This window comes from Anabrus simplex, chromosome 1, assembly GCF_040414725.1.
Source record: "Anabrus simplex isolate iqAnaSimp1 chromosome 1, ASM4041472v1, whole genome shotgun sequence".
Taxonomy (NCBI): Eukaryota; Metazoa; Arthropoda; class Insecta; order Orthoptera; family Tettigoniidae; genus Anabrus; species Anabrus simplex.
In genome coordinates, this window is record NC_090265.1 from 656,166,700 (window position 1) to 656,182,578 (window position 15,879).

A 15,879-nucleotide genomic window follows, 5' to 3' on the forward strand; every position below is an offset into this window, starting at 1 on the left:
CACTTCCAACATCTGTTAGGAATTGATGTGGTGAGTACAAAGTTTACCGCTCGTTTGTTTGTTTGTTTGTTTGTTTGTTTGTTTGTTTGTTTGTTTGTTTGTTTGTTTGTTTTGTTTTCTTTTGATACAAGCGGCAGCAGCCGTGCTGCCAACTTAACTGCTGATACCACCTCGCGCAGCAGCACGTAGGCGCAGCGGAGAAGATTTCCTGGCGCCCTGTATTTTCTTTACTCGATACTCGTAGCTTTCGACTATATACTTTAGAACCAAACTCTATGTCTCACGCAACTCATTAGAGCCTTATACTGCCAAGACAATATTAGTCAGATGGATTGCAGACACTCCAGACCCATATGGTAAACATGACGACATGCTCAGGTGTATTGCTTGACTTACTTGACTGGCTGTGCTGCCTTTTATAATGCATACTATAGCTCCTCACTTGATGCCACGAGGCTGAGTAAGCCCCATCCCAGCATTGGATTTAAATAGCTAGACGAAATGGGAATAGAACTCGGAGGCCTCGGGATAACAGCCATAAATGCTAATCTTACACATCATTGTGATTTCTTCCCATCTCTCCTCTAATAATTACCACGAAAATCATACAACCATAGGAATAATCCGGTGTTGGAAGTGCTGGTAGCTGCGTTCAGGCAGTATAAACTTAAATATATTCTTCTTCTTCTTCTTCTTCTTCTTCTAATTTTTATGCTTCCTGGCCTTTTTTTTCAATTTATTCAGTTTCCCCTTTCGATGAACTGAATTCTACACATGTGGACTCCAAATTCTATACAGATGTAAGTTATCTAGAAAACGTCCGACTCGTTGGCTGAATGGTAAGCGTACTGGCCTTCAGTTCAGAGGGTCCCGGGTTCGATTCCCGGCCAGGTCGGGGATTTTAACCTTCATTGGTTAATTCCAATGGGCCGGGGGCTGGGTGTTTGTGCTGTCTCCAACATCCCTCCAACTCACACACCACACACAACACTTTCCTCCACCACAATAACACGCAGTTACCTACACATGGCAGATGCCGCCCACCCTCGTCGGAGGGTTTGCCTTACAAGGGCTGCACTCGGCTAGAAATAGCCACACGAAATTATTTATTATCTCGTAAACTGTTCGTTAGATGCAAATAAAGTACTCATTGTCAATTTGAGCTTAATTTAATGAAAGACACAGTCATCATCATTTGATTTTCTCAAAGGGGAAATTTGACACAAATGTTTTGCTATTGATTTTATGTCGCGCGGTACAGAGAAGTCTCATGGCGACGTTACTATAAGATAAGGATAGGACTGGGAAGGAAATGACTGTGGCTTTAGGTAAGATACATCCTTAGCATTAGCCTGATGTGAGAATTGGAAACGACGGAAGAAACTATTCTTGCGCGCCGTTTGTAGGGTTCTGCTTGATTATGCTTATTGTTTTAAGGGGCCTAACATCAAAGGTCATCGGCCCCTTTGTAGGGTTTGAACCTACCATACCCCGAACACAAGCTTATAGCTGCTGACCCAAACCGCTCAAACAGCTCACTCGGAGGAGGTCACGAGAAAATTTCATTTTATTCATAATCTCCCTCCCTTGGCACATACAACCCATTAATAGCCTTGTCAAGACTACTGTCACTCCAGCCACATGGAGTGGAGATACTGGAGTGCCACGGGATCAGCGCGACGTGATTCTCAGTCTATCACTCTGTTATATCAACAGCTCCTCAATTTGTCTCACGAGGCTGAATGAATCCTCTTACAGCCTCTCAGTTCAGTCGCCGTCTGGGTTAACTTGGAGGGTAAGAGTGGATGCGCGGGACGCAGTGCATCAGATTACTCACGAATTCAATATGTATACATATACCGTATGGTTGTACAAGTACACAAAAGTTTACAAATAATCAAATGGAAATATCCGAATTTGACAACCATTCCAGAGCGCATGATGTCACTTGGTGTAGAGTCTTCAGACCACCGTCAAATGCACGAAGTGGGCACTCCTGAACAATGTGTTGTATGGTTTGGTCCTCCACTACACAGTCACAGGCAGCAGGTGTACGTAAATCCCATTTCTTTATGGTGTGACCACACCTCCCTCGACCCGTTCCAATGCGGTGCAGCTTCGACCAGGTTTTGCGTGGTACTTGGAATCCCTCTACCTGCTTTGTATGATCTTCAACCAGGTGAGCATTGTTGGGTGGATGTTCGTTCCAATATTGTTGCCACTTATAGGTCATATCGAAAGAATTGATACCTTCTAAATCAACCCATGGTGGCTTCCGTGATTTCAAACGTGTTGTTGGTGGATCTTTCAGGGCATCATACAATGGAGAGTTCTTATGAGAGGTGATCTTCTTGAGCAAGCTTACCTTAGCTGCTTTCCTCCTTAGATCTTGTGGAACGATATTAGCTAGGACTGGTAGCCACTGTGTGGGAGTAGATCTAACAGTACCAGTGATAACCCTCATGGTCTCATTTTGTTGCACATCCATCTTAGTGGTATGAGCGCTGTTTTCCCATACAGGGGCACAATATTCACCAGCAGAATACACAGGAGCGGGTGCAGCAGAACGTAGAGTATTAGCGTCTCCACCCCAGCTGCGTCCGGCAATATTGCGGAGTAGATTCACTCTTGAGCCAAGTTTCCTCCATTACTTGGTGCACTGTTGTTTAAATGCCAAGGACCGATCCAGAGTGATTCCAAGATATATTGGATTGTAGTCATGGGGTACTTCGATTCCGTCAAAAGTCACATGTAGCTTCCTTTGGGCTTCTTTATTGTTTAGATGGAATGCAGTAACCTCAGTCTTGTTTGGGTTGGGTTGAAGTCTCCATTTGTGGAAGTAATCACTCAGTTTCGCCGATCACTAGTTAAAACATTCTCACAGTTCATGACACCATTACACTGGATAATTAATGCTAGGTCTTCTGCGCACTGGATTTTCATGGAATCTGTGTGAGGCACGTCATGGATATACAGATTACACAAAATGGGGGACAGAACTGATCCCTGAGGTAGGCCATTGTCTAGAATCCTCTACCTGCCAGCTTTCCTATTCAGGAACACCTTAAAGCGCCTGTCAAAAAGCATGTTGCTCATTAAAAGTGCCAACTTTTGACATGGGATGATGTCAATAAATTTGGACATCAATCCCTCCCTCCATACAGTGTCGTAAGCTGCTGTAAGATCCACGAAAAGTGCAGCTGATTTGACCCCTCGTTGAAATCCATCTTCTACTACAGTTGTCAATGTTAAGACCAGGTCGCAGCAACTCCGATGTTTCCTAAAGCCACCTTGTTCGATCGGGATGATTTGATCAATGGCCTCTTGAACGCGATTTAGAATAAGCCTTTGTAGTAGCTTACAGGTCATGCTGAGCAGTGATATTGGTCGATAATGAGAAGCATCAGTTCCGTCCTTTCCCGGTTTCAGGATGGCAATTATCTTAGCCTGTTTGAAAAGCTTCGGTAATTTTTCAGTTTTCAGAATTTCATAGAAAAATCCAATAAGCCACATCTTTGTTTTCAGTCCGATGGCTTTAAGAAACTCTGGATATATGCCATCAAAGCCAGCGGCTTTGTTTACCTTTAGCATACTCAAGGCTTTATCAAGTTCCTCAATGCAGAAGTCATGTGAGTAGACTGGGTGTGGTTTTTAGATGGGACCTCTTTATGTACAGGTCATTCTTCACAGTTCGTGTCTGTTGTTTGTCTATTTTAGTTTTTGAAATATTCATCAGTCTGGATGCAACAGCATTGGCATTCACATGTGTGACTGTACTTGACAACCTGGGATCTGTACCAAGTTTTCTAATAAGGTTCCAGGCTTTCCGACTAGAATGTGTGAAGCTGAGTCCTGCCGTTGTTTTATGACATTTTTCTCTTCTGTTCTTATTCTGAGCTTTCAAGAGGTCATCAGGTGTCACGTCGTCGTGAGATTCTTGATATTTGGCATATAACTCATCGCATTCTTGGGACCATCTTGGGATACATTTCCTGGCATTTGCTTTAATCGCACCCTCAAATTGTTCATAATTTGATGGTACTGGAGGAATCTATTGAACGATATTCAATGCAGGACAGAAACGAAGTGTCAGCAACCATACCATCTAGAATGATATCCTCGGAATGGGGGTGCAGAAGCAGCCGTCATACTACCGGACATCTGCTCATCGTACGTCACAAGGGACAATAAAATGACGTGGGTAAAGAAACAGTGTCATTGGACACAAGAAGCATGGTGAAAGGTCACCTAGTCAAGGTGCCAGTTGGTACGAGTCGATGCCATGGTACAAATACGTCACCAAGCACATGGGACAAGGGAGACCTCTTGCCAGCAGGGCAGAGTTCACGCCGGTGGTGATGGTACCCTCGAATGGGGTATGTCCACATAGGATAAAATGACCCCCTGGTACACCTAACAACATCCCTCCACGGTGAACGATACAGCAACCTGTTGGCAGATCATGTCAACCCATTTGTTCGCCTCCAGTATCCTGTATCTACAACGAGACAACGCATCGGCCCATTACTACGAATTGTGGCCAATTAGTTCGAAGAAAATTCCGCGGACAAGAGGACGCTTGCCTAGCTCCCAGCGTCACTCGGCCTTAGTAAATGGTTAGCGTGCTGGCCTTTGATTACAAAGGTCCCGGGTTCGATTCCCGGCAGGGTCGGTAATTTTAACCATCATTCGTTAATTTCAATGGCATGGGGACTGGGTGTATGTTTCGTCCTCATCATCATTTCATCCTCATCACGGTGTGCAGGTCGCCTACGGGAGTCAAATCAAAAGACCTGCATCTGGCGAGCCGAAATTGTCCTTTGACACTCCCGGCACTAAAAGCCATTCGCCATTTCATTACTATTTCACACAACTGGGATGCTATAGAGCAGGGCCTCTCAGGGTGCATGCGCGTGGTGCATGCACTGTGCACGGTGCAAGAGACGACTTGGCTTGGCTGAATGGAGTGCAGACCCCCCACTCTTCGATTTGGAGCAATAGCGCTTACTCTCTCTTTCCTCACGCCTGTCTCGCTCGCTCCGCCTGTCTCCCTCTGCCCCACTTGAGCCGTAGCGCTCCAAATCCAATCTGACTTGAGCCGAGCATAGGCGAGTTGAGCCGAGCTTAGCCGAGTAGCCCAGAGACGAAGCGTTGATCCGAGCCATGCCGAGCGGCAGCGATGCACAGTGCACGGAGCTCTTGCGCCTCTATCTGCACGCGTGAGATTTTGGGCGTTTGAGAGGCCCTGCTATAGAGAATAATGTGCCCACCCTGGACACTCCTCAGACAATTCTCCATGCATTATGGGAGGCTGTGCAGTTGTTCTCCCCAGTTCTCCGGTGTGTTTGTGTTGTGGAGTCTATGACACGCTTCACAGCTGACGTCATCCGGTCGAAAGTGCGTGCTACACGCTACTATCCAGGTGTCTGTAACTCAGTTGTTCATAAGCGTGTATTTTAAAAATGAACTTGAAAGAAAATGCTCCCTTAAACAGACAAAAACAACATCATGGATATGGGACAATGGGCCAACCCAGATACTTCCAAAACGAGAGTAAACTAATTAACACACGAACAAATAAAGCCTCGTATCCGGAGTTTACAAGTTTGATTCCCAGCTAGTCCAAGAACTTTCATCTGAGAGGCTGTAAGAGAATTCACTCAGCCTCGTGAGACAAATTGAGGAGCTGTTTATATGACAGAGAGCGATAGACTGAGAATGTCATCGCGTCGAACTCAAATTTTCTCACAAAATGGAGTATGCAAGCGCCGCTCATTGTTACCCCATCAGACCTTGAAACTTTCGGGCCTTCCTTTCGCCAACTCAGTTATCCTATTTTTGCTGTCTTTAAATTACTGGAGGAAGTCTGGTATATACTGCTTTCTGACACATGAATGTTTACGGAGGTTCTCAGTACTGAAAGACACGATAGACGTAATCTAGATCAAAACAGGAGATGAAGTATTGAAAAACCCGTATTACTATTTAATTTATCAACAGACAGCTTCTCAAGGGCGAAATTGGCTCTGAATTAAATATTAAAACGTTAAGAGCATCCGGTCTGGTAAATAAAAGCAGAAGAAACCGACACGGAATTTGCATGAGAACAATATATTATCTTCCTTCCTTCAAATCATGATTTATCGTGCGGAAATGCATCAGATAAATAAAGCAGAGGAGATAGAAAAGAACAATTTCGGACGAGATGAAAGCAGTAATTTAATGGATCAGCCATACGATCGCTCAAGATGATTGAAATACTTGACGTTTTATCTTGCCGTGCCTCAGGAAGGCACGCTGGTGAAACTTGCACCATGCGCAGCTTAATGCCGTAACAGGGTTGAAACTCGTGCATATCAGCGAAATATTACTTTCTTTAAGGTGGGCTTGTTGTATATGCCTGCTATGATTAGTTACTTATAAGACATGTTATCTCTTAACGAGTGTATTTATTATAATAAAAACACAATGAGCGACCACTACTCAACCCGAAGGCCTGCAGATTATGAGGTGTCATGTGGTCAGCACAACGAATCCTCTCGTCCGTTATTCTTGGCTTTCTAGACCGGGGCCACTATCTCACTGTCAGATAGCTCCTCAATGATAATCACGTAGGCCGAGTGGACCTCGAAGCAGCCCTCAGATCCAGGTAATAATAATATAATGATATATAATAATAATCATTAGACCACGGATTTTTACGCAATAATTCGTTACAATTCAAACGACTTAGGTTATTAGGACATGTAGTCTATGGCACTATTCCCTAGTGTAGCACAACCACTGTTATCCGCTCCGGTAATTCTGCATTCCGACCTATCACTGGCTAGTCCCACGAGTACCAGTATACAGGATGTATAAAAACACGTGGCATAATTTTACGAATGGTTTCTTGACATGTTGTTGTTGTCTGAATCACCATTCCATAGAATGGTTCGATGAAGATCCCCATGCCACCCTATCCTGTGCTAACCTTTTCATTTCTGCATAGCTGCTGTATCTGCTCTAATATGCTTGTCATATCCTTACCATGGTATACCCCTACCGTTCTTACTACCTACACTTCCCTCAAAAACCAACTGCACAAATCATGGGTGTCTTAAGATGTGTCTAAGCATTCAATTTCTTCTTCTGGTCAAATTTAGCCAAATGGATCTCCTCTCAACAGGTCGATTATCTCTTCATTCGTAATACGATCTATCCATTTCACCTTCAGCATTCTTCTGTAACACCACATTTCGAAATATTCTATTCTCTTTCTCTCTGAGCGAGTTATCGTCCATGTTTCACCTCTACACAATGCCACGCTCCATACGAAAGTCTTGAGAAACATATTTCTAATTCCTATATCAATGTTCGAAGTGAGCAAATTTCTTTTCTTAAGAAAGGCATTCTTAGGTTGCACTAGTCTGCATCTTATGTCCTCCTTACTTCTACCATCGTTAGTTATTTTACTACCAAAGTAAAAATATTAATCCACTTCCTTTAAGACTTCATTTTCTAATCTAATATTTCCTGCATCACCTGACTTCCTTCGTCTGCACTCTATTACTTTTCTTTTGTACTTGTTTATTTTTGTCCTGTACACCTTACCCAAGACTCTTTCCATACCATTCAGTAATTTCTCCAGATCTTCTGCATTTTCAGATAAAATAACAATATCATCAGAAAATCTCAGGGTTATGATTGCCTCTCCTTCCTTTGTGATTTCCTTCCCAAATTCCTACTGGATTTCCTGTACTGCCTGTTCTACATAAGCATTGAAAAGGAGGGTGGACAATCTGCAATCTTGCCTCACTCCTTTCTCGACGGCTGCTTCTTCTTTTAAGCCCTCTGTTCTTATCACGGCAGACTGATTTTTATACAGAATGTAGATAATTATTCGTTCTCGGTATCTGATTCCGATCACCTTCAGAGTCACAAATAGCTTCGTCCAATCAACACCATCAAATGCCTTGTCAAGATCTACAAACGCCATGTACATGGGCTTGTCCTTCTTAATTCGATCCTCTAAGATCAGAAGTAAGTCGGAATTGTTTCACGTGTTCCTACATTTCTTTTAAAGCCAAATTGATCTTCTCTCCACTCAGTTTCAACTTGTCTTTCCATTATTCTGTAAATAATTTGTGTTAAAATGTTGCAGGCGTGAGATACTAACTAGGCATAATGGTGCGGTAGATTTCACAGTAGACAGGACCAGCTTTCTCGTGAATAGATATAACAACATTCTGCCGAAAATCGAATGGCAATTCTCCTGTCTCACGATTCTTATAGACTAAATAGAATAACCTCCCCATGGTGGTTTCTTCTAAGGCAATTCAGAAGGAATGTCATCAATTCCAGGCGCCGTCTTCCTGATTAGGTCTCTCAAAGTTCTGTCAAATTCTAACCTCAAAATTGGGTCTCCCATTTCATCAGCATCAACAGCCTCTTCTTGTTCCAGAACTATATCATCTACGTCATTGCCTTGATACAACTGTTGGATATGTTCCTGCCACCTTACTGCCTTGTCTTCTTTCTCAAGAAGTGATTTTCCATCTGATCTCTTAACATTCATACACCTAGCTTTCCTTTCTCCAAGGGCTTCCTTAATTTTCCTATATGCAGCATGTACCTTAGTATCACACAACTTTCAACATCCTTGCACTTCTCCTTAAGCCATTCTTCCTTAGCTGTCCTGAACCTTCTATCCAATTTATTATTTAATCGCGTTTATTCATTAGTGCCCTCTTAAATTTGTGCATTCTTGTAATTTCGTCGTTCATCAATCAAGTCTAGTATCTCCTGAGTAATCCACTGTTTCTTACTTGATCTTTGCTTTCTTCCTAACATTTCTTCAGCCGCCCTATAGACCTCATTCTTCACGACTCCCCATTCTTCCTCTATAGTGTTTACTTCAGCCTTTTCATTTAGTTCTTGTGCAACAAGTTCTTTGAAAAAATACCTCATATTCTTTTCATTCAACTTGTCTAGATTCTATCTTCTTGCATTCCTTCCTTTCTTCAATTTCTTCAACTTCAGATGGCATTTCGTGACCAAGAAGTTGTGGTCAGAGTCCACATCTGATCCTGGGAAAGTTGGGCAATCTAACACCTGGTTTCTGAACCTCTTCATAATCATAATGAAGTCTATTTGATACCTTCCAGTGTCTACAGATCTCATGCATGTATACAGTCGTCGTTTGTGGCGATTGAACCAAGTATTAGCAAGGAATTCATAATTCAACCGACCGAATTCCTCTTTCATTCCTTAGTCGCACTCCGAATTCTCCTACTTTATTACTTTTTCTTCCTTGGCCTACCACTGTATTCCAGTCTCCCATCAGAATTAGATTCTCGTCACATTTTACATATTGTATTAAACATACTTAACATACGTCAGTCAATAATCCATACTGCCGCCCTTGCAACCTTCGAACGACTGCTACCTCCCTTTCGATGTTAAGTGCAGAATTATCAGCACAAAATCGAACAGGGGACATGCAGGATTTGGTTTAATAATGAATAAATAGGGCAGCGGGTAAGCTAGTACGAACAGCATAGTGAAAGTATTATTGTTGTCAAGATAGACATCAAACCATTGCCCACTACAATAGTGCGGGTCTATATGCCTACCAGTGCAGCAGATGAAGAAATCGGAAGAATATATGAAGAGATAGAAGATTCAGTTTCTGCGGCAACATCTTATAGGAGTGGTTGCATCTGGGTAGAAGGAAAACACTTTAAACACTCTCTTTAACTATGAGTAAGTACACTGTACAGTCACTGTAACATGTAACTAACATACTAAGTAAGACTGTTTTCTTGTTCATTTAAAACAACTGCACTTCTACCAAATTATCTAATAACTTTTCGTTGTGTTGTATTGATATCGTTTTCCTAACTACGATGACGTTTCCACACAATCAAGTCAGGGAAGGCTGGTAACCACAAATTCTAAATTGTCTCCCAAAACTACTCGTTTGTGGACCAATGTTTACTAAATCTTTTTTGGTTCTAGTGTCGTGTACTTACATTTGTTTCAACTCGCGCTAATTATAATACACCCTGTATAGAGAAGAGAAAAAGTGTGTATGAACTTGGCTCCAGAAATGCGTACTTTCTTGGCCTCCACGATCACCTGAACTGAACCGGTCAAACATCTTTCTGTGGGAATACGCAAAGTCTTTGGCGTAAGCGACTATTGTGGAGGATGAAGCAACGCTTCATGGCAGAACTGTAAGGCCTTTTCAAGTAACACCTACAACACCGAGCATATTTGTGTGTGTCCGTAAGTTCGTGCCACAACGTGTACAAGCCTGTAGTATGGCAGAAGACCAGCATATTGAACACCTCTTGTAAGATAATGACCGGAGTACATCAGTACACGCAAGACAACCCACAACACCTGCGGTTTTAGCCCACCACAGAGTTTGATATATCGGAAAGTACGCATTTTGGTCCCATGTTTATATACAACTTTACCGGGCGAATTGGCCGTGCGGTAAGGAGCGTGCAGCTATGAACTCGCATCCGGGAGATAGTGGGTTCGAACCCCACTGTCGGCAGCCCTGGAGATTGTTTTCCGTGGTTTCTCATTTTCACACCAGGCAAATGCTGGAGCTGTACCTTAATTAAGTCCACGGCCGCTTCCTTCTCATTCTTAGGTCTTTCCTGTCCCACCGTCGCCATAAGACCTACCTGTGCCGGTGCGACGTAAAGCAACTACCAATATATATATATATATGTATAGAGTATATACATACAATTCTTTCCTTCTCTATGTGTGAAGAATCTAATTCTGAAATTATGCTATGTAATTTCCTAAACACCCTGCACGTGCATATGGGGATACGTTAGCAATTTAAACACCCAATCGCAAGAGAATGGAACAAACAATTATTTGAACTTGTCTGTGTAGGACTGGCGGCCGCAAGTTTCGACGTAAAATACCTACCGCGTGATAGGTTTTATCTAAAGGCACGCATTTGAAATTCTATTTCATCATTCTGAACAAATTTAACATCTTCAACACCATGTTTTCCAAATAATGTTCCACCACTGGGACAGTAGAAGTGCTCGACTTGGGGTTCAGCAGCGCAGAACTCGCCACACCACGTTCGGCCGGCTTAATCTTGAAGCGCCCCTGATAAGCGTTGTTGCTCTCTACTTGGGTAATTATCCATAATTTTAGGCGTTTCGAAATTCTAAAAATTCTCCATTTGTTGCGACATGTTAAGAAAGAATGAAACTTTTCGTTCGTCGTTCCACAATTTTCACTTCTTTCGCCGTATACGAGTAGTGCCCTTTGTACGATTCCTTGGCTGAATAGTCAGTGCTGAGACCTTCAATTCAGAGGATCGCGGGTTTGATTCTCGGCCATGTCAGGGATTTTAACCGCGTCTGATCAATTCTTCTGGCTCGGAGACTGGATGTTTGTGTTTGTCTCAACACTTTCCTCTTGATATTCAGAACAATAAACCGCACTACTAACTACCACAGATTATATCCCTCCATATATGGTTGGCATCAGGACGGTCATCCTGGCGTAAAATCCACATTTGTGACACAGCTCACATCAGCAACCCCACAGGTGGGAAGATGAAGAAGAAGATTGTTATAATGTTATTGGTCTTACGTCCCACTCACTACTTTTATGGTTTTCGGAGACGCTGAGGTGCGGGAATTTAGTCCCGCAGGTGTTCTTGTACGTGCCAGTAAATCTACCGACACGAGGCTGACGTATTTGAGCACCTCAAAATACCACCGGACTGTGCCAGGATCGAATCTGCCAGTTTGGGTTCAGAAGGCTAGCGTCTCAACCGCCTGAGCCACTCAGCCCAGCATAGGACGAAGAAGAATATTCGTAGAGACCATTGAGAAAATCACATCAAAGCACGCACGAGGTCTACCACGCCCAAGTCTAGAGATACGCTAATTGTTAGCCAAATGGCAAGGCGATTTTATTGCCTCAAGATAACACTATATTTTTTTCCAATTTGGTTAACGTCGCACTGACGCAGATAATTCTTATGGCGATGATGGGATAGGAAAATACTAGGAGTGGAAACGAAGCAACAGTGGTCTTAGTTGTGGTACAGCCCCAGCATTAGCCTGGTGTGAAAATGGGAAACCGCGGAAAAAAGTCACCTCCAGGTCTACCGACGGTGGAGTTCGAACTCACTATCTCCCGAATACAAGCTGACAGCAACGTGACCCAAACCGCGTAGCCAATCGCTCAGTAACAGCCCTATTGCTTCATCCGATGACGTCATAAATATATAAAACTACTGTTTCTATATACACTGGTCCCTCCTTAAAACGAGATATATATTTTCGCAAACATGTTTTCTAGGAATTATTTCTGCGTAATTATTTGCATTGGAATGAGGAAATGGCTACCGGTACTTAAAAACCGTTATTCAACAGCATTTTTTTTTCAGAAAACAGAATGTCAAACTTCTAGCCAAACTGTCATCCATTAAACAAGTAGAAAAGAAAGAAATGCACATGGATTAATTGTTTCGCATCGGCACACGGATTTGCAATCAATATAAATACTTAATCCCTCTCTTGAATTTAAACAACGTAAGCCTTTCGATAAATGCAGATTCGCTTGACATGCGTCTGATTATGTTGATATTACAGATGAAAATTATAACCAATATTTGCAGCCGGAGATTATTGCAGTATTTTCTCTAGTGTTTCTCGTAATGTCAAACCACACGAACTCTTGCGTCGAGAGTAACCATTCAAAAACTGTAAATTGATGTTATTCGGAAATAAAGCTTAGACAAATCAAGGCATGAAGTACGCAGAGTGCATTTACAGTAGTACTCGATATTTTATATGAATGTAACTAAATATAGAGTGCTCATAACTTCGTCTCCATTACTTTAAGGACATATTCGTTGTTAAATTCTACTACATTGATTTAATACTCGTCACAACTTATCACATGCATTAATTTTGTAACCCTACAGACGATGGTTTCTGTGAAAGGAAATGGTTAGACTCAATTTTAATGACTTCACGGTGATATTGAAATAGACAATGTTACAATGCTAGGCTTCAATAAAAGGGTGCGGTAGGGCTTCGCTCATAAACCAACTTCCGTCAGAGTTGGGCAAGACAAAGATTCTAACAAGAAAAGTGAGAGAAGTGAATAAGGATTAAGTGAATTGAAACAAGCCCAACTCATCTCTGACAGCTAATTATGTATATCGAACAACGAGGTCCTGGATGCATTTACAAATATTAAACACTGTTCCATAGGTCGTGATATTCCACTCTATGTCCACATCAACTGTCTCCTCTGTCAGCTGTCATGGGGAAAGGGGCGTGATATCCGACTGATTTTGTTACCGGCATCGAACCACGGTGCCCAAGCTTCGATTACCGACTAATGCTTGTGGGATTTTTGAAATCAGGACTCCGTTTGGTTGGAACTCGACGTAAAAACTGGGCATCCCGTAACTATGGTCAGGTTTTTATCTAGTTTCTTTTAACTTCGCACTAACAGACCGTAGGTTTCTGGCGACGCAAAGATGGGAAACTGAAAGGATTGAGATCGTAACGTACGTGGCCTTAATTAAGGTAGAGTCACGGCATTCAAACCCACTATCTTCCGAATGCTAGATCACATCTAAACGACCCAGAATCACCGTACGCCATTACTAGACATTCAAAATGTGCAAGCTCGCTTTCATGAATAAGACTGAGCGAATAATATCCATGCTCTTTCTCATCTTCATTTTGATCTGCAAACAAGCAAATTTAACTACTTTAAAATAGACTCTGTTGCCTCCGTGGTGAAGTAATTAGTGTGATTAGCTGCCATCCCCAGAGGCTCTGGGTTCGATTCCCGGCTTTGCCACAGAATTTAAAAAGTGGTACGTTGACTGGAATGGGGTCCACTCAGCTTCGGAAGGACAACTGAGTAGAGAGGATTTCGATTTTCCCACCAAACATCCTCGAAGTGGTTTTCCGCGGTTTCCCATTTCTTCTCTAACCCATTGTTGGGATGGTATCTAACATAGGGCCACGGCCACATCCTTTCCCTTGCCTATCCTCTCGTATCTTCCCTCACCGAGCTCGATAGCTGCAGTCGCTTAAGTGCGGCCAGTGTCCTGTATTCGGGAAATAGTGGGTTCGAAGCCCACTGTCGGCAGCCCTAAAAATTGTTTTCTGTGGTTTCCCATTTTTACACCTGGAAAATGCTGGGGCTGTACCTTAATAAAGGCTACAGCCGTTTCCTTCCCACTCCTAGCCCGTTCCTCTCCCATCGTCGCCATAAGACCTATCCGTGTCGGTGTGACGTAAAGCAACTTGCCAATCTTCCCATCCTCACAAGGACCCTGTTCAGCATAGTAGGTGAGACCGCCCGGGCGAGGTGCTGATCCTTTTGCTCAGCTGTATCCCCGACTAAATGTCTCATGCTCCAGGATTTGTCCTTGAGGCAGTAGAAGTGGGATCCCTCTCTGAATCCGAGAGGAAAACCAACCCTGGAGGGTAAACGGATTAAAGTAATAAAAATAATAAATAAAACAGACTCTAAATCTCCTTTTAACCTAGAATTCCCTCAACTTCCTGTTCAGGATACCCATTCAGCAACGTGCAATAAATATTAGACCATTTCTTCCTGATTCTGTACGGTCTTGGAACTCAGGTCTAGGAGAGATTTTTTTTTTTTTTTTTGCTAGGGGCTTTACGTCGCACCGACACAGACAGGTCTTATGGCAACGATGGGATAGGAAAGGCCTAGGAGTTGGAAGGAAGCGGCCGTGGCCTTAATTAAGGTACAGCCCCAGCATTTGCCTGGTGTGAAAATGGGAAACCACGGAAAACACTCTTCAGGGCTGCCGATAGTGGGGCTCGAACCTACTATCTCCCGGATGCCTAGGAGAGATTAGGGACATGTGACCAGCTGACTCTATTTAAAACAAAGCGCACGAAGTAGTTCAAAAACTAAATAATTAAAATAAGTTTTATTTAAATATTAATAAATTAATGGCTTAAAGTGTGGTAGTACTATGGTGGAGATATTACATTCCACTAATGACTATGTGCATACCGTTTATAATATTGTATTAATTGCATAAGAGTGTGATACACTAAGATTTGACATATTATTATTATTATTATTATTATTATTATTATTATTATTATTATTATTATTATTTAAAATGAAAGCAAGTATTGTCATATACGTCAGGTTAGTACGAAAATTAACTGTGCTTTTTGTGACTGTGAAATAAGCAGTATACCCATTAATTTATTTCAGTACAATGCAATTAGATTTCTGCTACGATTCCCGGTACTTTAAATTCTTTAATTGCTTTAAACTGTGAACTAGTTAGGCTGGAATCCTGTTAATTGGATACGGCAGCTTTTCAAACTCTTAGTACGTGGAATATTGTGTCTAGGGATTCCTTGGATCCGTAGGGAGTTTCCCCACAAAGAGAAGCCTATAATTATCCGGTGCAGTGAAGTATTACAATTTGTCAAGAGGGGTACGTACCCACCCTTTCCAGTTACTGGCTTTTAGCACATTATCCTTCATTAAGGAATTGTAAATATAGGTTCTCAACCAATGTTCTCAAGACATGCGATCACGCGATGCACTGCCGGCCGATGTAGATACTACTGTGAACTTCCAAGATGGGTAAGACACAATTTTCCAAACGAGAGTTTCACAACATTTTCTGTTTCAGAAAACCCTAGAAATAAATAATTAAAACTTGGGAACTATATATATCTTACGTACAGCAAAATATAAAATAGTGTTGCATAGTAGACGAGCCAATTTTAATTCCAAGACCGTATATTCTATAACATTTTAGAACAGTGTTTATTTAATACACTTCGCAGAAACGTTTTGCAACTTAAAAGCTGTTACTAA